The sequence below is a fragment of the Anarrhichthys ocellatus genome, unplaced genomic scaffold (genome assembly GCF_004355925.1).
Source record: "Anarrhichthys ocellatus isolate YVR2014 unplaced genomic scaffold, GSC_Weel_1.0 scaffold12, whole genome shotgun sequence".
NCBI classification, from domain to species: Eukaryota; Metazoa; Chordata; class Actinopteri; order Perciformes; family Anarhichadidae; genus Anarrhichthys; species Anarrhichthys ocellatus.
Window position 1 is genome coordinate 9650619 of NW_022280042.1, and position 24689 is coordinate 9675307.

A 24689-nucleotide genomic window follows, 5' to 3' on the forward strand; every position below is an offset into this window, starting at 1 on the left:
ATTTGACTTGCTCCACAGGTGGTCACCAGCTGCTTGCGAACAGGTTACTGGGGGCCCCGACGGAGGAGAGGGGATTTTCATTTTAAGCGGAACAATAGGCAACCGCTCAGGTCCCAAAACCAGGAGGTTGTTTCTTTCTCTTTTTTTTTATTTGGCAGTGCCTGGAGGTAAGTCGCAGCTCCACGGCAGCAGACAGTGAGGTCTTTTGTCTCTACGTCTGTGCACCAAGATGGGGGCTATCAGAAATTCCCCCTGTCTTAGTTCACATGATTCAATGAGAGCCCTGTGTGTCAGTCTGATGGCTGTTCTTTTCTTGTCTATTCATGTCGTACACCGAAGGGGGAAAGACCCGGCTCCGCTTAGGGCTGGAGGCCTGCTTTTACTCAGCCAATGAGAATACAAACTGCGGAATTCATTTAACTCATAATTACATGGCTTCTCATACTGAATGGTGCTTCAGTCAAGCCAGCGTGTTGGAAGTGGCCGATGGTCATCCTCTTAAAACCCTTGAAATCCCATGAATGTGCCACCATACCTTAGCAAATCTCCATTTCTAGATTAATCGCATTACCGCTGCAGCAACTATCACGGATCCAGATGAACACATGAAAACAGTCTTTTGTCTTTAATGTGGAGACGGGCACATGGTCAGATTCAGGAGACTTGTCTTTGCAGAAATGGAAGATGAATCTGAGCAGAAGATGTCTGCGGGCAGAGGGGCTTTTCCAATTATCCCCGATGAGATGTTGTACATGGAAACTCTGTGCTCCTGAGGCAGAAACGGACACCTGACCACCTGATAAAAGAACGTCTGTTGGCATAAATAATCATTGGAATGTGAGATGTAACATCTCTCTCAGGAAAAATGGGAACGTCTCCATAAATATGGAGAGAATAAATGCTGAAAAGACGTAAAAAATGTATCCGAGTCCAGATTCCTCGACCCAGAGATTTTTAGAGCTGGTTTTGTCTGAATCCACAGTAAAAACTGGACTCCAGGACATTAAACTCTACTGGCGACCACTGGGATTGCAACACCATCTCTGGCACGTGGACTACAGTGAACAACAATTTGTTTTATGCAAATGGAGGATGATATTGTCCAAAATTGCAGGGAGAATTGTTGAAATTGTCATTGAAATAGCCTTGGAAAGAAACAGCTTTTCTTGGCAATAGTAGAAACGGTGGTTGCTGGCACACATTGGCCTCCACTAATGTCCATTCTGTTTGGTTTAGAACAGAGTTTCTGTCAAATCCAACCAGACGGCTTCCAAAAGTGAATTAAACCAAAAGTGAAGAAAAAGAAGAAAGACTTAATCTTTCTCCGAGTCACTTCATTTATCTGTAGCAGCCCCACAAGAACAAATATATTTACTTTTTGGCACCTTGGACATTGGAGGCCACTATGACCTTAAAATGTTTTTTCATTTTGAATTATGTTTTTTATGGAAATTCTAAACCAAGTTTTCAAAATGGTGCGAGACTTGTTTTTCAGATCAATGTAAAAATGAATATTTTAGAAATATTCTTTCTATTTCTCACCATTGGAAAAGTAAAAAAGTTTATATTTCTATCGATGCTGCGAGTTGGAAACCTCTTAAAGTCTAAAATATTTGATATCTTGAGAACTTCAAAGACGATAGTAAAACTAAATGTAAAAGAATTCTAAATATTCTTGTTGCCTGTAAACACTTAAGTTCTACCACTTTTTAATTGATGTATCTTTGATAGTTTTCATCCTTCCTTCACAGTTCATTCAGGGCTGCGCTTGATGAGCTGTGGCGGCGTCGTGCTGTCCCTCGGGGTCACCTTTAAACCGCGGTCGGGGCGCTCGGCTTCTCCTCTCAGAGCCTAAAATAAAACTTTCATCTCCCTAGCCATCGCATCCTGAACTTGCCCCCACGTCCCTTCATTTAAATTCACACAGCTGATGTTTGTTGTGAACAGGCGCTGTCAGAGAGGATAAAGAAAGGTTACCTGGTGGCTGAGCGCGAGACGCTTTACACCAGCAGATTTATCCACACTGATGTTTTGATGTCACCACCGGCTCCTCCAGGCGCTTTGCTGTTGTAAGGAACCAAACCCCAATCAAATCTTTGAAGTAGTCATGTATGCATAAGCGCCGTCTACCTTAATGCTAAATAATTAGCAAAGCGAGCGCGTGGCTCACTGGGATCGTTACCTCAGGGCTAAACTTGCTTTTCCTGCTTTGATCATTACGTTAATTAAATCTGGCTCCCTTGACAGGTCGGGGGCTAAAAAACAGGTAGGTGTCATAGGCACCTCGGCGGAGACGGAAGCACCTGGTGTGTGTGAGCGCTCCAGCTGTCAGCAGCGATGCCTTAAGAGTCAGGCGGCGGTGGCGTTAATTCGAACCGATGTCCCAAAAGGGGAGGGGAGGGGAGGGGAACGACTCAATTGTAAGACACCCCGATTCTCCGGGTCTGGAGGCGGGCGAGGCTGCAGCTTCACGGCAGCTTTGGCCAGAGGAGGAAAGAAGTCATGTTGTCAGACCTCAGTGTCAGCTCGCGTCATAACCAGCGCCTCAGGGACAAATTAGAAGTGTGTTTCGAGAGATGTGTCAAAAGTGTTCTCGGTCCACATCACAGCAGAGAAAATCGTGCAAAGAGGGACCTAAACCAAAGTCAAATGCCAAGGGCAGCCCGAGCAGGGACTCACCTATGATTTATTTAAATCAAGATGGCTCCGAACTATGAATAATTACACAAGTGTGCATTCATGTGCAGTCTTCTAATGTCATTATTCATGTATGGCTTGTACAGGATGTCAACAGAAGACTGTAAACACCTCATGGAAAAATAACGCACACTAATCACAGTTAGTGTCGAAAGGTCACAGTGTGTGAAGGGGCTCGATGAAGTCATGGGTCCTTCAACCATTTTCTGCATTAACATACATTTTTGTTGCATACCTCAAGGCACATTTATTAATACATTCGTAATTATTTCTAAGACGCCACAGCCAGCTTCCTTCAACAAAAGGGCCAGAACCCAACGAATCCCAACCACTGATGAGGCTTTGGTTGGCGTTGCAAAAGAATTGAAGGCAACCGAGATGAATGTATCTGCATATCTGCACTTCTATCTATTCTGGTCTAATAGAAGGGACATGAGACGACTGAAGGATCCTCTGTACTCCAGCTGCAGGTGCATCGGTCCAAAAATCACTCCCATTGTTAATATTTCAAGTCTTTCAAAGTAAAAGTCTTTCCTTAATGCTCATGCTCTGGCTGGAAGAAAGTCTCTCCTCCACAGAAGCTGACACAGGCTGCAGGGCAGAAGAATCTCCCCGTCCGTGATGAGAATAAGGCAAATGACATTAATTTCATATGAAATAATCTAGATTGTGTTTGTTGGATCAGCTCGAATTTAAAAATCGACTTTCTGCCTGAGCCCAGCGGCCTTTCCTCCACATCCTCATCCAGCGCCCCACACCACAGAGCGTTCAGTAGTAATTAGCGTCTTCAATATGTTTAACCATCCCACATACCTGTTTAATCAAACCGTTTTCTGGGCATGTATTCAACCTTCAAAGGCAGCGTTTGAAAAGGACTCGGAAAACACAAAAGCGAGTCGTCTGTGAAGCTCCTTTTGATCTAGATCATTAACGTTTGGAATCAGAAGTTGACATAAGGCCCGGTTTTGTTGCCGCACTCCTGGATCCGTTTCTGTGCGGTGGAAGTTGAAGATGTTTGGAAAATTGCTCCGATTATAGTGTTCATGTGCCATTTGATACCGGTTCCAAGAACAAGGGGAGCTGCAGCCAAACCAGACTACACCAATAAGAGCTGGCGGAACTGGCCGTCCTTTCATAGACCACATGGTCTCTTTACCGAGTGGACACGTTTTATTATCATGGTAATCGACTTTGTAATTTCGGTGTGAACAGCCCCACCCTGCTCCGTTTACAATGGAGAGATCTCAACACCAATTACAGCCAAGTGTATCAAGGAACAACAGTTTACTAGAAAGGACAAATGAACTGGACCCTGGCTATTTCAAAGGCTACAACTTTGTCACTGTCCATCAACAACGTCTTATGTCAGTCCATTTATCAATAGTTGTTGTTTACCGTCCTGAACGACTCATTACAGCTCCGATAAAACCTTCACGATACTTGTACAACTTGTAAACATGCCTGCCATCAACATACATTAGCTCAAGGCTTGGCTCTTTACATCAAGGATGGATTCCATCACGGAAAAGTTGTCGCATCAAAGGATGCGTTCAAAGCAAGCCGATGGCCGTTCATCGCTCTCCAACAGGAACATCAAACGACAACACAATACGTTCTTGGACTTCACAAAGACGGACGGGCCTCCCACACTGAAGCTCGCTCCATCTCCAAAACTTTTCAACGCGAGCCCGTCCTTGTCCAACCTTCTTTGAGACCGATCCTCTTTGCAGCGGACGCATTGAAAACCAGAATAAGCGCTCATCGCCATCAACTGACTCTCCGGGTCTATTTCTGTCCTACTCCTCGAGCCTTGAAGCGGCGGCGCCTGCGCCCACGGGCAGCGTTTCTGAAAAATCACAAGAAATTCATTTCCTCCCTGGATGGAAAATAACAAAGGCATTCCTCATGACAGGCTCCTCTTCCTGTCATCTGCAGACCACAAGTCAACTCATCTATTAATAGAAACCCCCTCCTCTTTGCTTCTTTATCGAAACCAGGCTGCAGAACTCTCATCAGGTGATTTGATTAACAATTTACAGACGGGCAGGAAGTCTGTGAGGAGTTTAGGCAAAGGTACAAACAGAGAGATACTCTACACTGTGGGTTTTTGGGGAGAATACAGCGTTAAATATTCATTTATTACTTTCTCCGTAGTAGATTTCTGACCTAGTTCACAGTAATTAGGTTACACTGTTCAGCCACTTTAGTAAACAAGGGTGTTTTCCTGGTGAGATAACTTCGCGCTCGGTATCTCGGTGCAGAGACTCGGCAGGGATTATCTTCCATCTGAAGTGAGATACCTATCTGTTCTGTTGATGTTTCTGCTTTAACAGCGTCTCTCCGTCCCACCGGAAGAAGCACAGAGCGGCTTCTAGTCTCTTCATTGTCACTCGGTACAGTACAGACTCGTGGCTTTGTGCGCTGTGTTGGAATTACATCATCACAAAAACCCAAATGACATAGATTGTGTTGTTTTATTGGGACAGGTTCTGAGATATTGAAGACGTATCTGGACAATAAATAATAGCATTTATAGTTTGGGTGAACGACCCTTTTAACCAATCAAATCAAAGCAAATGATGCTCTGATTGGCTGCATCGTGTCAAAAGCATGTTAGCAAGCCAAACAAGCTTAGCAGAGTGTGTGCACGTTTCAAACTCCTGCACTGAAATAATAAATTACAATCTGTCTGTTCCATTGAAGTCGATACGAGTTCTTTCTCAGTTCAGTTTGAAAGTAAATCCTGCACATTGTTTGCATGTAGGTGTCTCATCACCTTCAAATGTCAACACACGTGAACATGACAGAGTCTGTGCTGCGAGACGCTACAGAACATCCGTCAGCCATCAGCAAACTGACGGTCGTTCGGTCCGTCACAACAGTCGATCGTACATTAATATCTCGGGGCATCGGCAGCTTTTCCAGAAGCAGAACTAACAAGTTAAGCCCAAACATTGGGTTTGCATGGCAGTGAAGGGAGGGGGAGGGGGGGGGGGGGCATGCATACATCAAACAGAGACGGTCGGTCAATATTGGGGTATGGAGAATCAACACGCTCTTTAAAAGGAGAAGCTTATGCTCAAACATCACAGTGCCAGTTGCCGGGCCTGATCATTTCCTGAGGCCCGGATCGCCATTTCTCATTTGTTGCATTAGCAGGAAAGACGGCGTACAAATAAAATTTCCCAGAGCAAGAGAGGTATCTTTGCATACGAAACAAGGCTGTGTGTAATTTTCAACGGGGCGAGAGGGCAAATGGGGAGGGGGGGGAATATGCGCTTCCACCAGCACTGCGGATGCAGTCGGCAAAACACATTTAGGAGATTAGCATTTCTCAAATAGTGCGTTTTAAGAGCCAAGCTGTGTGAGGGTTAGAGGTTGGAGTTAGACATGAAGAAGGTGGAATTTGGCACATAATTCGATTATTTGGTTGGTTTTCATTTACCTCTCTGGGTGTGAGTTCACCTGGAGGCACTTTTCTTTCCTCGCTTTCACAGAAAAGCTTCAATTTGATCCTTTTTGCCTCTTTAACTCACCTGAACTGAAAGTTTTCATGGACATTTATGTATGAAGTGAGTCTCATTAGGTGTAAATGTGGCAGCATGCACAGCTGCTTGTGCCATTCGGTTTTAAGAAGAAGTAATTTCTCCCCCAAAACAGACTCTCCTTTTGCTCACACTTCATTTTTAGAAGCCCAATTGAGCTTTATTGGCCATTCTCCGAAGCGCAAACACACGCAAACAGCCATTCCTCTTCAAAATATTAGAGTCTGCACTGATTGCCACCACCTGCGTTATCACACAGGCTACTAAACAGATGCAGGAGAACGACTCCGCTGTAGAAAGCACAGCTGAGACGTGGCGCCAAATCTGGCAAAGTGCAACCTGTTAGATCAGAAGCACAGAGAAGAAATCAGCTCCGTCTCCCAGAGAAAGACGTGGAAAAATATCCAGGCCCCGCCCACAATGGACGACGACGACAGAGGAGACCTTCAACCACTGCATGTGGTCCGGCCACAAAGTAGTTCACTGCTGGTCAAATATAGTGCAGTAGCTGCAGACCGGGACAAAACAGGGTTCATAATATCTCATAGATGCTTTCATCATGAACACAAAATCCCACATTTCAAATCAAGTTGACACAAACGCACGGCTTGCTGCTTGTGCTTAAACAGCATTTCAATGGCTATGTTTTAATATGTCGGCCCCTCCCTGCAGCCCACTTCCACTATCTCATTCATTGCCATTCTCCTCCTGTCCACCAGATGCCCTCTGAGGCCAAATCCCCAATGTCCCCCCTGAGGCTTTAATCCCTGAACCCTCGGAGACTTGGTCCAGACGTCACGTTTGTACTGGCCAAGTCAGAAGATATGGTTGATGAATAAACCAGGGCTGTAAGATCTAATCAACGCTTGCATTCCTCTGATTTCATGTGTTTGTGTACCATCTTAATCCTTAATGTTTCTGTCTAAATTTAATTTAGATGTTTACGGGCGTCACAGTGAAAGAAGCAACCTTGACCAATCATTCCTTTTTTTCCTCCAAATGAATTCTTACTGATCTCAGTCATGAGCTCGTTGTGCCTTTCATCTTTTTCATATGTTTTAATTTATAGCTGACAAGAGATTTTAAAAAAAATCATCTTTGACCAGGAAACACAAATCCTTTTCTTTCACGTCTTTTACGAGACTCGTCGCTTTGCATTCAGGTGTGCAAGAAAATAAAAGAGAGTGAGTGACTTCTGCAGATTGAGGCCGGTTGGAGCTTCGCTGCCCGTTGGAACGGCGACACACTGCCATCGATGAAACACTCTCCCTCCACCGCCAAATTGTGTTTTACAGCATCTGTTCATTATAGATGGCCGACATGATGGATATGGTCATAATATTAATGTAAGACTGACACAGCAGAGACATGAATCATGGCCGACTTTATTTCAAAGCCGGCGTTTCATTGGCCCGCCACTAAAAAGTGATATATAAATGTCAGCGAATGGCAGCCGTAAAGCATTATGAAGTACATTTGATGGTGCATTTTCACCGTTATCAACCCGCTGTTATTTACTAATGTGTCTTCTTCATGTGACAGCCGCTGTGGACGTCCATGTCAGTGTACTGAGAGACTCCACCTTTTGTCTCTTTCAGGTGCTGCTTCAGCAGTGAGAAGATGACAAAGGTAAGAACAAGCAGACAGAAGGATGTTCTCATATGCGGTGTGCGCCGTTGGGTACGGAAGTCCAGGAGGGACTTTAAATTGAAAGCGTTCAATCAAATTGAAATGTAATTTCCCATATGTGTATCGGATGTATGACAACGGGTTGTTATTCATTTCAAACCATGAATTCATTGTTTATTTTTGTTTTCAAAAGCAAGTTACGGATACATTTTGAACGAAGTAAACACTTTATTTTATCTTTCAATAAAGTGGAAAAAACATCATATATATATATATATATATATTTAAAAAGTTACATGATGCTCCTTACGTCTGTCTAAATAAATTAAGAAAAAAAATAAATCTTTTTTTTTTTTTTTTTTTGATTTGGACTTTGGCAGCCACCATGTTTTTTTCGAACATGGAGTGCAGGATGTTCATCTAGTCGAACATCATGCATTTACATTCTAAATGAAATCACAGTTGAATGTAATGATGTGAGTTGGCTCACGTCTCCTCTGGACTTCCATATTCCACAAGCTGTCAGCCAATGATGGAATAGCATCAGCGTCACATCGAGTTTCTACACGACTGAAGACGCTCGTGTTTTAAGTCCTGCAGGATTAAAAGTTAGAAGACACAGATTGTTTGTTTTGGGGCCGTGAGAGTCGGTTTTAACTTTCCATGAACATCGAGCGTCAGAATATCGTGTGTGTTTCTGCTCAGAGATGCTTCGACAGCTTCAGTCCCAATATTTGGCACAAACTTCTCAAAATCATTTGAACTTGAACCCTTTCTCTGCCTGAATGAATGAATCGGTACAGATGAGTGATTCCTGAAATACTGGAACCTGCAGCCAGTCTGATGGTCGCACAAAACAGCATTTAAATGGATCTTTTTTCTTATTTTCCGTCATTTTATAAACTAACCAATAATGGATTCCGCACTAGTACTGTAGTTGCAGCCTCACCATTAAGCCTTCAGAGTTTTCAACAATCTGGAGTTGAGTTCTTTGAGGTTTTAGTGACAGCATGGTGAAAACCGTAGACTCTCCTCCCTCCATATAATGACAGGTCTGTCAAATTCAAGCCATATGGATCTCCCAAAAGTATTTTCCTTTATTGACTCTGGAAACGGAGTATATATGTATTTTATCTGCACATGGAAATAATGCGACAAATCACCTTTGAAGCAAAGATACCACAAAGTGTTCTGTTTTCTATCTAATGAAGACCATGAGAAGTGGATGAAAGCTCTGGGGAAATAAATGGAGTGACAGGACCTTTTGTTTTAGCTTTTGTATTTTTTGGTCAATCAAAAACTGCAAATGAACTTTTAAGATTACAAAACAGACATCAAAAAGACAACAAACACACCATTTTAAAGCAGCGGCTGAAGAAACTTTCTGATTTGATTGGCTGCTTGACTGTGAATTGGCGGAAGGTTCATGTCAGTTAAATGGCATAATTACTGCAACTTAAGTGGTCAAGTGGCCTGTCAGATGTGTGTGTGTGTGTGTGTGTGACAGAACAAATTCCCATCCTGCATCCTGGATTCCCTCCACCGGATAAAAACAATCTTCATCTAATATTTTTCCATGACATGGAGTAATGTAAATTACGGCGGGGTGTTGGTATGTAGTCTGTAATTACACGTCACCCCTCCCTCCCTCCTCTTCCTCTTCATCGCGGAGCGTTAGCGGTTCTTGCGTAGAGGCCTGGACTTTCCTCCTCCAGCTCTGCTCTCCTCTCCGCTCGGCTCGGCTCTGCGGCTGCTTCCAGCTCGTCCTGTTTGGAAGACGACTGCTGCACCCTACAGTTTAAAAGCCTTCTCTCACTGTGTTCGCTCAGCGAGCGCTGCTCCCCCTCTCCTCTCCTCACGCTGAAGACTCACCGTTGTGGATTATTTGTTACACATCCGATACTAAGGAGGCTTTTCTGGCATCGCAGCAACACAGAAACAGTAAACTTACATTTTATTTTCATACAGTAATGAATGAATAAAGAGCTCTACTGTTGTGCTGCAGCTTTAAAGTGCGTCCAACTCTTAAATAATTTCACCGGTCTGGTTTCAGTGTCCTGATGGTCTCAATGAAATATCAAAGGCTCTTCTTCCTTAATGAGGAGAATATTCTGGGGATAGAAACTGTGAATATTTGATCAACTTTAACAAAAATATTTTTTTTGCACTTAAAAATCTCCTTTTGGTATAAATCTAAAATATAGATGTTGTGCTTTTACTCCATTTATTTAAGGTTTAACGTTCTTGTGTCAAATATCCATCAATTCTGTTCTCTAATAAATTTTCTAAATCAAACCAGATATTATGCACAAACATAGGCTGTATTCACAGCCATAAATTCACATTAATCCACACATAGTAATGTCATAATATTTTTCCCAAAATGCGACGACGTAAATAAATACACTCAGATTATTTCATATTCACACATTCACAATAACTTGCATGGAGATACGTTCTAAAGTAGGTCTTCACAGCGATCACATCAGAATTAAAGTCCTTAAAGTATTAAAGTATATTTTCACTGTGTTTTTCATGCTACATAATCATGTATTCTCTTTATTCCGCCCATTTTTAATATGATAACTTTCGTTGGAAACTCTGCTTTGATTCCTTATTTTGGAAATATTTTTTTAAATCGGTCCAAACGTCAATACCATCTCTGGAGTTTTCTGTTGCTTTCAAATGAGAGAAGTTATTTCTTCATCATTCTCTTCATCATATTAAATAACATCATCTGGAGCTTTTGTGTAACGTGATGCAGCTGAAATATTTCTCTTGAATACTGAATTACAGTTTTGTTTTTATACGTCGTAAAATATCGCCACATTCGGTCAAATAATTCCGTTGTATTAATATTTAGTGTTTTGACCCGGCACTAGTTAGAGGCACCTGTGGGTCTGATTTGAGTTCAAGTGATGAATGAATGCTGCTCGCTTCAGGGTCGATAGCTTCTCCATCAGTCCCGTTTTAGGATCGAAGATGCTGACAATCAGTATTTTGCAGCGCTCTTAAGTTATTATTCAAACCATCAAATCCACCATGTGACCTATTTTAGATTGTCCCAATATCAGCTAAGTGACAGATTCATCCGAAGCTAACTGTGAGTCACTCAACAGTCCACAATAACAGGGTTTAAGCATGAACATTCAAAATGCATCTTTGTGCTGACACATCAAATAACAACCAGTCACTGTTTCATCAGAGAAGATATTTCCACATCAGTTTTATTTAAATATTTTATCATTTAAAGTCTCAACTTTTGTGCATGATTCTGCACATCGTATATACAGGAAACACAGTATTCACGGTGCAGAACAATAATATCTGAATCATGCAACATACATATTTATAACATAATTGATCAAGCATACAAACATTCTGTGAGTTTTATTTATTGAAATCTCTGTAATCAATCTATTTAAATCACAGATCAACACATTATAGTTAACGGATCATTATCATATATATATTATTAATGATGTAGTAATGACTGTTATATACACACATAATCACAATACAGTTTATTACGTATAAACTACAGTTTAAAGCCACATACTAAATGGTGACATGTGTACAATAAAAGTCTCTAATTATTCTGTATTATATTTTTAGAAATACCAAATATACCTGAGAAACAGGACGTCAAATATCATCATTTCATCCCAGTGATATTGTTAAAGAAGAACATGACACGTTTAGCTTCTTACCTGAAGTCCAGTTTACAGCAGAAGTGAAACTGGGACCAGAACAGACGGAGAGCGAGCCGGAATGGAACGGTGCCACGAACAGAGACGACAACACGGGCGCATCAAAGCTTCTCATTTATTCTGCCAGCAAACAAAAGTGAAATGACGTCTTCAAAGGAGCAATTGACGGCATGAAATATAACTTTTCTTTAAACAAAAAACAGTCTTTTCAAAAATCTGCAGATTGTTATTATCTTTAAAATCAGTGCAGCCGTCCTCACCTTGTTGTCCTGCAGTATAGAGACCGTTTGCATGTCTGGAGGCCAAAACTAATCAAAAAAGTTCATCTTTCATTGTCACAATACTTATTATTCCGAAATGCATCAGTGTAAATATTTAGCTTTTGTCTTGAATCAGAACTTAAGATATTGTTGTTTCTCTTTTCTAAAGGAATATACTCCTTTTTGGTCGTTGCAGGTTCCCGTAGTGTCAGAAGGAAGCGCATGTGTGTGTAGTTCTGGTGTCACATCTCAGAAGACTTCATGTGCAGTATTTTGCTGCTAAAATGACAAAAATCTGATTAGTTTACTAAAAACAACAACATATGACGCAACAGTCCAAGACATAGAACAGCTCGTGTGGAGTACTTCTACAGTTGAGGTAACATGTTAGGATGCAAACATCTTTTAAAAAAAGGCTCAAATCTTAATAATCTTTTAGGATGCGATCCCTGCAGATTATCTCAAAACGTGCTCTTATTTTGTCGAGAGCGACTTAACTGAAGCAATGATCCTTCATTTGTCTCCGTGTATGTGTTCTAAATAGTTCCCTGAGATTACCTGTCACTTGTGACAGTGGTTGAAGTTTCAGATTAAAACCCGGGGCTCACAAGAATATCTGATTGTGCTCAAGTTTGAACTTAATCCAAGCTTTAGTGTCTGAGCACTACTGTGCAAACCCAATCTGCCCAAGGGAAGAGCGGGGGGGGCGGGGTGAGAGTTGAAGATGGAGACGCTTTGACTTGACTTTTCTCTGGCTGCCTGAAGTGAAGCCGCTCGGAGGATCGCCGCAGCAAATAGAAAACAGCGATTGTCTCGCTCTGCCTCCCTCTCCGTAATCTGATTGGGCACGTTCCCCCGAATCGAGGGCGACGCCAAAACAAAAGATCACCAATCAGATAGAAGGGGCTCCCACTGAAGCTCTTGGCATGCTATGAATGCTTTGCCCTCTCATGTGCGCTAGTATCTAGCAGCGAGATTCCCCGTGTCGCTTTTATGTGTTAATCGTCACCGCTCAGTGAGACTATTGTGCTGTCTGCATCGCCGGGGGAGGAAACCGCAAAAAAAAGGGGGGGTGGGGGTGCTGGTTATATGGGGAATGAATGTGAGCGGCGGAGACTGCCAGCACCGTTTCACACGAGCTGAGAGTCGCCTCATCGCCCCGTTGACGGAGGTCCAAGAGTGCAATGTGGTGCTCTGCCTCCACAGACTTCTCTAATTGGTGGGAAAAGAAAACGGAGTTCAATTATCACCTGAAGTTCCTTTTCTTCACATCTTCTAAGATACAGAAGAGCCAGGTGTTAGGAGCTGTGACTGGGTTTACCTGAGGTCCCTTAAAGGGGCCCGCCATCACCTTCAACCGTCTGCTGTTAATCACAAGAGTTATGGGACATTTGTGGAAACATGATGCGTTTACTGAATATAAAGTAGATACAAAGTCATGTAAAAGTGATAATTTTAGTCCCGTTGTTACTTTTCTACACGTTACATGTTTAAGGAGAAGTGTACGGTGGAACTCAAATGCCTGAACTTTACTCTGTAGTTTGTGTTCTTAACGTCTTTAACGTCGTTCCATCTAAAGAAATTAATATCGCGCAAACAACACAAAGTTTCCAAAAATACCAGATATGTCAGTTTGAAATTAATTGAATGAAATATTGCACAGAAGGTGTAGAATATTTATATTTGATGTGATGATGCCGCCATTAACAACATGCAGTCGCCCTGAATATAATTACCACGTATTGTTACTAAATGGTCCAAATTCATCTTTGTCCGTAGTGTAGGTCAGCCTCTAAAAACACCGGGTCCTACATTTCCCACAATGCAAGTCGACAGCGTCTTTTCATATGACGAGTGTGTGGTTTGAAGCCCACACTGAGATGACCCTGATGACGTCATCAAGGTCGTTTTTTCAGACGTGACAAATGAAACAAAAGAACAGAGAGAGCCCCTGAACATGTATGCTTTAATCAGCTACAGACTTCTCACATATATTTTAACACGGATGCATGTAATGGATTTCAATTTGTGACAAATATAATTATGATGAACTTTGTATTTTATATTTTATAGAGCCTATTGTTACAAGGTGCTTCACGAACTACTGCACCGTATTATGTCGGTGCACAGATAGCGAAGCATACAACTAAATAAAAGCAGAAAATCAAACACGGAGAGATAAAACTAAATATGAAAGAAAAGAGAAAAGTTATGACATAAATGCCGTTCGTACAGGTGGAGCTACAATAGTAAGAGCTGATGTGAAAGGTTTAAATGTAAAGCGGAGCCAGACCCTGCAGGGATTCAACAATCAATAGAATTAAATGTAATGAATGAGGAGCCAGTATAATGATTGAAGTCTTATGTATTCATATGTTGTCTTTGCTCATTAGTAACTCCCATTAATTCATTTTATTCTACTTGTATTTATATGCAAACTACTGTATCCTGCATGAAAACTAGAGGATGCTGAAATGTATGCAGGTCAGTACAGATGTTTAACAGCTGCATCGTTGTTTCAGATGTAACATTAAGATGAATCGAGACCTCGTTCTACACTTTTCTATAAGATTCAGCCGTGTGTATTTAGTTGTTTTCTTTTGGAAACTTTAGCATCAAATAAAGATGTAGAAGTTTGAGCAGACAGCATGAGATTATACCGACGGAGTCAAAGAGGTTAAGAGGAACTTAAAGAGTGAAGTTAACTGAGTTTGCTCCCTTGCTGCTTAAAAAAATGAACAAATGCACAGAGAAGCTGCTCAGTTGCAGCTCTGCTCTGAATACTAATATCTCAGCCGTGTGTGTGTGTGTGTGTGTGTGTGTGTGTGTGTAAAGCAGATGCCATTCTGCTGATCTCAGTCCACATCCATCCGTCTGCAACCCAAATCTTCCCGAAGGCCACCGGGACGAGCCGTCCTCTTCGCAGCCTTTCTCCCTCTGCGGGTCAGGCGGCATCCAAACTGTTTCTCCTCGTCTCGCAGGTCGGCCGGCGCCTGACGGAGAACATCTGCCCGCCAAAAAACTCACAAGCTGCCGCGGAGACGACGTCAACAGTCGGTTTGTGTTTCTGCTGCCGCGCGGTGTCGTCGACAGTGTTGAATGTTGACGCATCTGCTGTGCTGCTGAGTTCGCTGCGTTTCAACAAGTTCCCGTGTGATCTTCAGGGACTCAAACAACACAGGTTATAAAATATAAAACTATTACTTACATTGAACATCTAAATATCAGGTTACAGTATAAATATGAATATTTGGCAAGTAAGACACTGACAAAATATAAGATACATAATTGTAGTTATTATATGGAAAATATATTAAAAATAAGAATATTTAAATTACAAATAAAATATTGACAAACAAAAGAATAATTTATTATAAAAATAAACAACTAATATTAAAAATAAATACTTAAATAATTGTCTCATTTGGACCTGTACTGTAGCAGGCTTTTTTTCCACATTAAATAAAACTTTCTTTAATTAACAGAAGTGCACTTTGACCCCGATCCATTGTATGTGCTGAACCTAATAAACTTTCGGTTTTCCAAAAACACCATCATGTTTTTGAAATGAGCTCTAAAAGTTAGTGTGCAGCAGCCGAACAAAAGGCAAGCTTGGAGAGGTTTAGAGGTCGCGTGGACTGTGTGAAAAGTGCAGCTCGTTATGACTCAAACTGCGAGTGCTCTCATTTGCAGAAAGGAAAGAAAGGAGCGTGCAGGAGGTTTAAAGGTTGCATACATTCAGCAGAAATGCAGCAAAAACGTTTGACTTTCCTGGAAAAGTACAGTCAATATTGTGGGAGGCTTTAATGGTCAAACATATGCATATTTTCTGCTCGAGTCCTCCCGCTTTGATAAAGCTCAAACACATTCGGTATCATCTATCAAACACGGAGGGGGGGACGGCGGGGGGTGAAGCGGGGAGGCTGGAGAACAGAAGTTAGGTTTTGCCACGGTACCGAGCAGTTATTTTATTGACGTGGGAAGACACAGGAAACGAGCTGCTTTCACTCTTGCATGTCGAGTCCTTCTGTTGGCGCGCAAATCCAAAACAATTTCAGATTTTGAGAAATACGGGGGCAGCTGGCGTTCCCACAGCCGTGCCGGAATTAGCCGTTTACGCGCTGCAACCCTATCTGCTCTGCACCTGGGCGGCTAGCGTGGCAGCCCTGCACCTTTGACGTGGGCACACAGGCCACCGCTGCTGTGTGTGTGTGTGTGTGCGTGTGTGTGTGTGTGTGTGTGTGAGAGAGAGTGACCTTCTGGAGCGACTTCCTGCATGTTTGACATTTTCTCTCTATGAGCTGCATGTTTGCGTAGCGTCATATACAGTGTGAGGCATCATTACAAGTCACAGAGGAAGTTCAAGTTCTCAGTTGAACTTTGAGATTTGTGTTTGTCTGAGGAACCTGAGAGCACCTACTCACAAAGAAGTTGAGGATTTTAATGTACTGTATCTTTTGAAATAAGGAGACAACGAAACAAATCTGCATTAAAGATAACAAAAGGAAAAATGTTCAATATTAGGGCAACAAAATACTGAATATACAGTAAAATATGTGCAGTTATTTGACTTTGAACTGACGGTCTACTTCTTAGCTTTCTCTCGAGCTTTTAACTGCATCTCATCATCTTCATCTGTGGATGTCAGTTAAAGTCACTGATGATAGGTTATGTGTATTGGAAGGATCCTGCAACGAGTTGGTGTTTAATTAGCACGACTTCGTTCGTTGTCTGTCGTAAACACTGTTTGCGAGGCTTCTCCAGAAAGGCGAAGTTATCAGTGAAGTCAGCGTGAGCTCAGTGTCTGCTGAGAACTATGCGAGCTGGACCTGACAGCCAGGCGTGGTGAACAGCGGTGAGGGGCGAACATGTTGTCGCCCGTGTCGAACATCTGACCTGGCTGGAACCTGCGGCGAGCGGCGCAGCTGAACAGGAGGCCGTCTGGATGGGAGAGGAAAGGGGGGAGGGAGGGGGAGGCTTGGCTGTACATGCTTGGCTCCTTGCCCCGGTCCCATTGACCAGACAGCTGAACTAGCGAGGGAGGAAGGGAGGGAGAGAGGGAAGGAGAAGAGGATGGATGGAGCCTCCGTTTTTCATGCATTACAAAATAATAATCAGCACAGTTATCCATCATTCTACCTCCATCGCTGCTGATCAGCGCTCATATATTTACTGTTCACACTCGGGGGTGAAAAGATTAACGGACACATATCGAGAAACAAATAAGAATCAGAGATAAACAAGATTCAAAACACATTTGTCATGAAATTTAGAAACAGAATGAATGTGCCAGCTGTCAACAGTCTCATTCTGCCCTCAGCGGGCATGTGTGTGACCTGCATCCACAACACACAGAGCAACGCTGATAACGACGCGCACATCGCATGATCAAATATGCACGTAGCACCTCAAACCTTGCTGCTAAGTAGGTGCTAGCATTAGCATTGGCACCAAGTCTATTTGACTCGCATTTTATCATATGTATCTGTTAGCGATGAACCGATATCGGGCCGATACAGACTGTTTATATACGTTACTGGTGCACGATTTAATATGAAATATAAGAGAATAATCTGAGTCACTTCCACACAGTGAGGCATACAGCTCATTAGTCAGGTGTCTGATGGTTGCCTTTATGGACGTGTGTTGATTGTAGGAGCATGTGTAGTTATAAAAAGTTAGTTTATTTACTAAAACATGTTCATACATTGTCATGTGCAACACTTTGTTTTCTACATGCAAACATACAGAAACGTTTTCATTCACTTGTGTGTATTTGTGCGTCCGTGCTCGTGTGTGTACAGTACCTACGTCTGTCTGTGTGCATGTGGGTTGGGGGGGAGGTGGGGCTGGGAGGTGCTGCGAGTGGCCCCGCCCACCCTAGGCCGGTTCCAGCCAATCAGGTGCTAATGTGCGGGAACAGGAGAAGGCTGTGCTGACAGATGGCGGGCTGACCTGGAAAACCTGCCCCCTTTTCAGGGTTCAGCAGTCGGCAGATGACAGGTATTATTTCATAACCCGGAGACCGGAGAGGGTCCGCTCACTGCTGTCCTGTTCACTTTTGTTCACTTTCACAAGTTAATCGAGCAGTTTTTAGCTCAGTTTCTTTTTTAGCATCACAGGCGAAGCACACACTGGACATGAGCCTCACTTTTTACATTTTTAATTCATCTAACCACCGGTTACCTCCATAGAGAGATAAGCACCAATAATTAGCAACTAATCTAGAATCTTAATGTTGATTTAAGTTGTTGGAAAAAACATTTATAGCACATTTTAATCCAACCTGATGCACTTAAACATCATTTCTGTTAATTATTAACATCACTGTTTGTTTTATTTTGCCATTTATTTCCTTTATTGTGCTGTTATAGTTCACCAAAACTCTTTAGAAACCAAACACACACACATACACACAGTGCACACGTTACACACTGGTGTACAGTACACATCATTTCACACACACATTTATCTGAGGCTCCAACCAGCCATGTAGCTGTGATGTCAGGGCGAATCTGTCTGGCAGAAAGTGCTTTTTGATGAAGTTGTTCATAAATTTTAATACAACATGTCAGCTAACATGATGTATAGACCGGCCGCTCATTCATATTTCAAACAGCAGGCCGTACCTTGCTCTACCTTAGAGTGCTGTGTGGTTACGGCTGTCAGAGCCCGAGCAGAGAAACGCTGCTAGCTGTTTCACTTTTCATTCTTAGGATCTTATTACAAATCAACCGTGTCAGGCTGCATCGCGGAGCCGCATTCGATAAGTTCTACTGCTCAATTAGACAAAAATATGATTCCTTTGGTCATGAAAAATACATTTTTTGGTATGATTCATTTGTTTGTGCTTAAGAAATTAATAATTTTAAAAGCTTGAAATGATTTACAAACTATTTCACACAATGCAGGCTGAAGCTAGCTTCCACATGCTAGCTAGGGTCTTCATTAGATTGTGATTATTGATCCTAAAACAGCTGAGCACATCATATTTATTATTTATCATATGTTACTTAATCAAGAGGAAGTAGTGCGTTTGTTGGGGACTATTTTCAGTGGCGGATTAATCTGCATTGGGTGCTTTAGTGAGTATTTTAGGCAGCAGGATGGTGTGTGAGTCAAAATAAAGTGTCTTTCCAGTTGTTTTTGGTCTCTCAGTTGTTGTTTTGTGTTTGTTTTGCTCCTTTTCATAGTCGTGAATCTCTTTGCAGATATTTTGCATCATTTTCGTGTCTTTGTGGTCATTTTGAGCTTCTTCCTGGTTGGTACGTGTGTCTTTGAGTGACATTTTGTAGGGGTGGGGGGGGGGGGGGCTCTGACACTTTGGGCTTCTGTGCCCAGTTGGCCTGTTCAGTAATCAATCAATGCACATTTGGTGCGCTAGTATTTGTGGCAGCAGGACGGTGTATGTGGGAATGAGTCAGAATAAAGTACTGTGTGTGTTCATGGTGATGAAGGAACAACAGTGATGTGTTTTATGGAGCTCTACGGAGGAAGAAGAGACACGGTGTCACACATGAAGACATGTTCTGAATCCCTCCTGGTGAAAGATCTCAGACATTGAGTATTAACAAATGTGAAGTAGAAATAAGAGCCAGACAAAAAGCAGCTGAGCATCATATCGAGTTCCCCTTCTCATAACTCCGTGTGATTCTCGCCCCGCTCAAAGGTAGCCGATATCTGATTTTTCCCAAACCGAAGACTCTCGCCTGGTATGAAAATGAGACGCATTACCGGTCCATTAATTGATCCGGGCGCCGCTTTGAAATGTGGGCGTCCCTGAGAATCGGGAATTAGGGCCGACTCCGGGGCCAATTAGGCGAGCCTTCGCCGTGTCTCCGCCGACGCGTCTCAATCAATCCATTCCGTGCGCAGGTGAAATGCCAGACGCAGTCGCCGGCCGTCGTGGTGAATGCTAAAGGGCGGTCGGTGGCGGTAATGCTATTCCTGTTTAAATCACGCCATGCATACAGCACAGGGGGCAGAGGCTAATAGTCTCTCATTGGCTGGTTTTACCTTTCATGATCCTCATGATGCTCTTCACTCAATATGTGAAACCAGCTTTCACCTTCCCCTGTTTCATCTCCGCCAATAATAGCAGCAGCACATCTATGAATAGCAAAGAAGAAGAGATGGGGAGCTAATTAGCCCCCCCTCTCCCTCATTTCAGAGATTTCAACAAGTTATTGCTGTGATCAGAGTTATGACGTTACTGATCCCTGTCGGGGTACTTTCTCTTCTGTGTCCACAGAGAGGTCAGAGGTCAGGGCCAACTTCATGTAGTAACAGCGTGAGAAAAATCTGCAGTTTAAGTTTTTATTTCCATTTATATTCATGATGAGCATACGTTTGATCAAACCCAAAGAATACGCTACCGTCAGTCAGAGTGGAACTGGATCAAACTGGATCCGGATCAACTCTAATGGACAGTTGTTTCTTCTTCATCGAGCCAATAACAAACAAACAGGAGGCTGCACGTAGCATTCAGTTAAAAGATCAACAGATAAACTTCCTGTTTGCTCAACCTACAGAGAGGTCACTCTGCTACTTTAGACGAAGCATGCAAGGTGTGAAATGCTGCAGGAATGTGTTGTTCAAATGGTGTAGGAGTGAGTGGGAGTGCTGACATAAATATTCCTCTTCTTGAGCTATAAAGGGAACACTGGGTGTTAAAGGATTAATTCAACTGTTTGAAGAAAAAGGTTAAGGGTCAAATTTGTTTCCAAAAGACTCGTTTTCTGTGCGGTTGCAAGAATAATGAGGCAATATTTGGAAAAAGAGACGGATCATTGCACTCTATATATTGCAACTTTATTTTCAGACCCACAAAATAAATGTTAGCATAATACGAAACATACTGAGATAATACTTAAAATTAAATGTATAAACATTATAATAAAAAATACACTGGGGTGCTAATTAGCCTTATAACAAAAGTAAAGGAATGAATACAATTACATTAATAAAATGGACTGATTAAAAGTAAAAATATATTTCTAAATATACATTTGTATAGTGCTGTAGTGTGAATACTAATTATGACTCCCTGTGTGTCGTGTCAGCCACACATAATCTGTGGGAGCTGACAGTCTGTGTTCAGATGTGTCCTGCCTCTTTAAACCCTGTTGTAATCCCGCGTTCAGCCAGCGTGAGCCTTAATTGAAATAATCCCTGCCGACGAGCGGGGCGGTGCTGCCCAGCGCTGCCCAGCGCTGCAGCCGGAGCCAGTGTCATGATGGGTCCAGTTTAACCCACTGTGTGACTCTGACCTTTCCCTCGCTGCTCGCTGGGACCATCTGAACCCGTCCCAGTAAGGACATCTGGTCAGATACTGGGGGGGTCGTTTGATTCGCCTGGCTGGTCCCAGAGGCCTCTCAGACTTACTGTACAGCGACAGCAGCACACTCCACGGTCAGTAATAGATTCTGACTTGTGCATCCTACATTTAGAAAAAATACAATCACATTTCAAATGTGAACAAAGGGCTCTCTCCTCGTGTTGGTCATGTGTGCAAGTGTATTGGTTTTTCTCCCGTGCTAGCCTGTGAATGTAGTTAGCAAGAAGCTAACAGCAAGAAAGAAAACAAGGGAAGTTATTAATCACATATTGAATCAAGTTAATGAAACATGATGAATGAAATTGCTCCTGTGGGTTGGGAGGATATCCACGTGTGCCAAAAATAATAATAATAATTTATTGTATTTTATTATTTTGTTTAACTTTTGCAAAAGCAAGATAGAAACACTCGATATAGCAGGATATTTTAAAACCGTCATCAAGTTAAGACTGTTATTTTAGAGGGAAATCAGATGTTTTTTTAAGAATTAACTCAAAATAAAAGACACAATATTGATAAATGGTTAAAGCAAAATACCCCAAAACTGCATTCAAATATCTAGTAATTACTCAACTCAAGTCTCAGCATTAAATGTATATAAAATATGCTTTTCTGCAGAATATACTGTCATAATTCTACTATAAACATCAATAAAACTCTCAATTTCCTGTTTAATTCAGGCATAGGACACCTGTGACACACGAGCAACAGACGCAATGGAAAACTACATATTTTATTTATTTAATATGAATGAAGGTCACCACTTTGAGATACAAATGTCCTGACAGAAAGCCTCGTCTGACTCTAAATGTTTGAACACGCAGATCTGTGAGACAGAAGTAAAAGCTGCACAAGATTTTAAACATGCCACAGTGTTTAAACAGCACTGTTGATAATGCATCACCTCTGAATTATTAACCGTCGCGTGTTCTCCGCTAATGAATGCGTTTCTCTCTCTGTATTTAGTTATTCTGCGTCTGAATGGGTCCGTCTCTGCCTCTTTTTCCTGCCACTGTATCTAAAACAGTGCATTAACATCTGCAGCCCATTTAGTGCTGCTGACACCAGGCTAATAACAGTGTGTGTGTGTGTGTGTGTGTGTGTGTGTGTGTGTGTGTGTGTGTGTGTGTGTTAGCGCGTAGCTTAAGCAGCAGCCAACTAGCACAGCTGAAAGGTGTCACCGAGGCTCCTACGCCTCCTCTAACAGTTACTGATTCAGGGGGCGCTTGCTTTTTTCTTCTTCTTCTGTTTTTTTGTGTGTGGCTTCAAGCTACCAGCTTTAAAGGAACATTCAGCAGAAATGCTGTATGTGTTCGACATCCAGTTGGTTATTTGGTTGGTTGTTACCAGACGTAATCAAACGCCTCAGAAGGCCGACGACGCCAACACCTGAGGGACTATTTCTTCGTATTTAAAAGCGGGAGTGACGAGGCGTGGCTGTTAAATACCAAAATAACAATCGCCCTCGCTCATTCTCCCACTCACTCTTTCTCTGCATTGTTATTTGTCCGTTTGACAATTATTGATCTTTTACAAATATTTTTCAAGGTATCTTAATTACCCGCAAAAGAAGCGGCGCCTTGGCCGGCGGACAACACAAATAAGTTAATTTGCATTTCTGTGTTGTGAGTGTTTTGGCAGCCGCCATGCCGGTCCAGATTGTAACCCCTATTTCTGCCTCCAAAAACCTGCCTTGGAGGAGCGTCCACGGAGGGATTAGGGATTTAGTGGGGAAGGTAAGTGTGACTACAAGCTTTGGCTCGCCATCTGCTCCCCAGCAGAGTTGAGGCCAACCTGTGCAGCCTGCAGCAAAGACCTGGGCACTGTGCTAACTCTGGTTTGAGCCAACCTGGCGCCCGCGGCCCCAATCACCAACAGTCTGCTGATTAGTTGTAAGAAGCACTCCATATGTAGCAAAGTTTTTTTTTTTTCCTCCCTCCTCTCGTTCTGTGTGTCTCCTTCCCTTCCTTCCTCTCCTCCTTATGTATTCCCTCGCTGCATTAAATAAATATGGATGTATGGAATCTTTTTTTTTTTTTTTAGCAAATGGCGGATGGCCTTGGGTTGTCTGGCAGGGAGAAATGGAGCCTGTTCTTCTAGCTCTTTCTCCCTCTCACCTCTGACAGAATACCAAGCCAGGGAAGGGAAAAAAAGATGAAGAAGAAGAAATCCTGGCTGTCGTCCTCTCTTCTTCTCCTTCCCTCCCTTGCTCTCTTTTGCCTGGCAGCGCCGGGAGACAGATGACAAGGGTTTGTGGCCGCCTGATCACCCCTGGGTGGGTATTTTCTAATTTATTTAACGGCAGCTTATTAAAGAAAAAACAAGATGAAGAGGAGGAGGAAGAATAGAGAACACAGGCGGAAGGCAGGTCTCTCGCCCCAGTGGCCAGGGGAGTCGACCCAGCCAAGGAGAAGGACCAACGAAGAAGAAGAGGATGCACCGACTCCCCTGTTAGAGATATCCGAGAAGATCAAACGACACCAGAGGAGGAGGAGGAGGAGGAGGAAGAAAAGGAAAGGAGGGAAAAAAACACAAGAAACATAATGCTCATTATTTAATTGCAGCCATTCCTGTTGCCAGGAACCTATTTCTCAGTATTAATTATTCATATTTTATTTCAGTAATCCAATACTCAGGTGAGAGCGGCTGCTCTTGATAGAACATGTAATTTGGAAGCTTAATGGCAGCCGGGCGGCCTGAGCAGAGGATTATAGGAACAGTATAAATCACTAATGGCTGCGCGGATGTACGGCGGCTTGAATCCGTCTTGCTTTGTGTTTACTTGTGTTTTATTGCGCTACGTTGCTCCGAGGGAAACACTTTGCCGTGACCTTTTCTCCACAACGTGAGAGAGAGAGAGAGGGTGGGATAAAAATATTTAAAAAAATCATGCTTTCCAGGCAAAAATAAGGCAGTGTAATGTCCTGATTTGTCTAAACAAAGAGTTCATCAGCATCTTTCTCTGGCTGACAGTGAATATACAAAAGCAGAGAGCAGAGGAGGCCTGACATGTTTGCAAATGCACACATGGCCTGATTCATACAAATTATGTTTTTCAAGCAGAATAGCACCATCACTTACTTTTGATCCGATTAGCTTCATTCTCTCGTCTCCTGGTTTTCCTCCTGCTGCATAAAATGCGTCTCATCGTCTCCCCAGCACCTCCATTTGTCTGCTTGATGAAACACTTCACCATAACAATTTATGGACCTGCAGGAATTTGGGGAAGATTATAAACATGCAGCGTGTTTTGTCAGCTGACTGTAAAGCCCGAGGCCGTGCCTTTTTTTTATTTTATGCTCCGACATAAATGTCTCTGTCACCTCCTCCTCATCGCTCAGACAGGCCGACAGTGCTGCTTCTCACCCAACATATTCTCTGCTGAAATGTTTATTTTAATCCAAAAACAGATTATATAAGAATCCCTGCTTGTTACAATAAGAACTGTTTATATCACATTTACTTGAGAAGGTTTTTGTAACCCTTGGACACGAGCTAGGCTAGCTGTTTC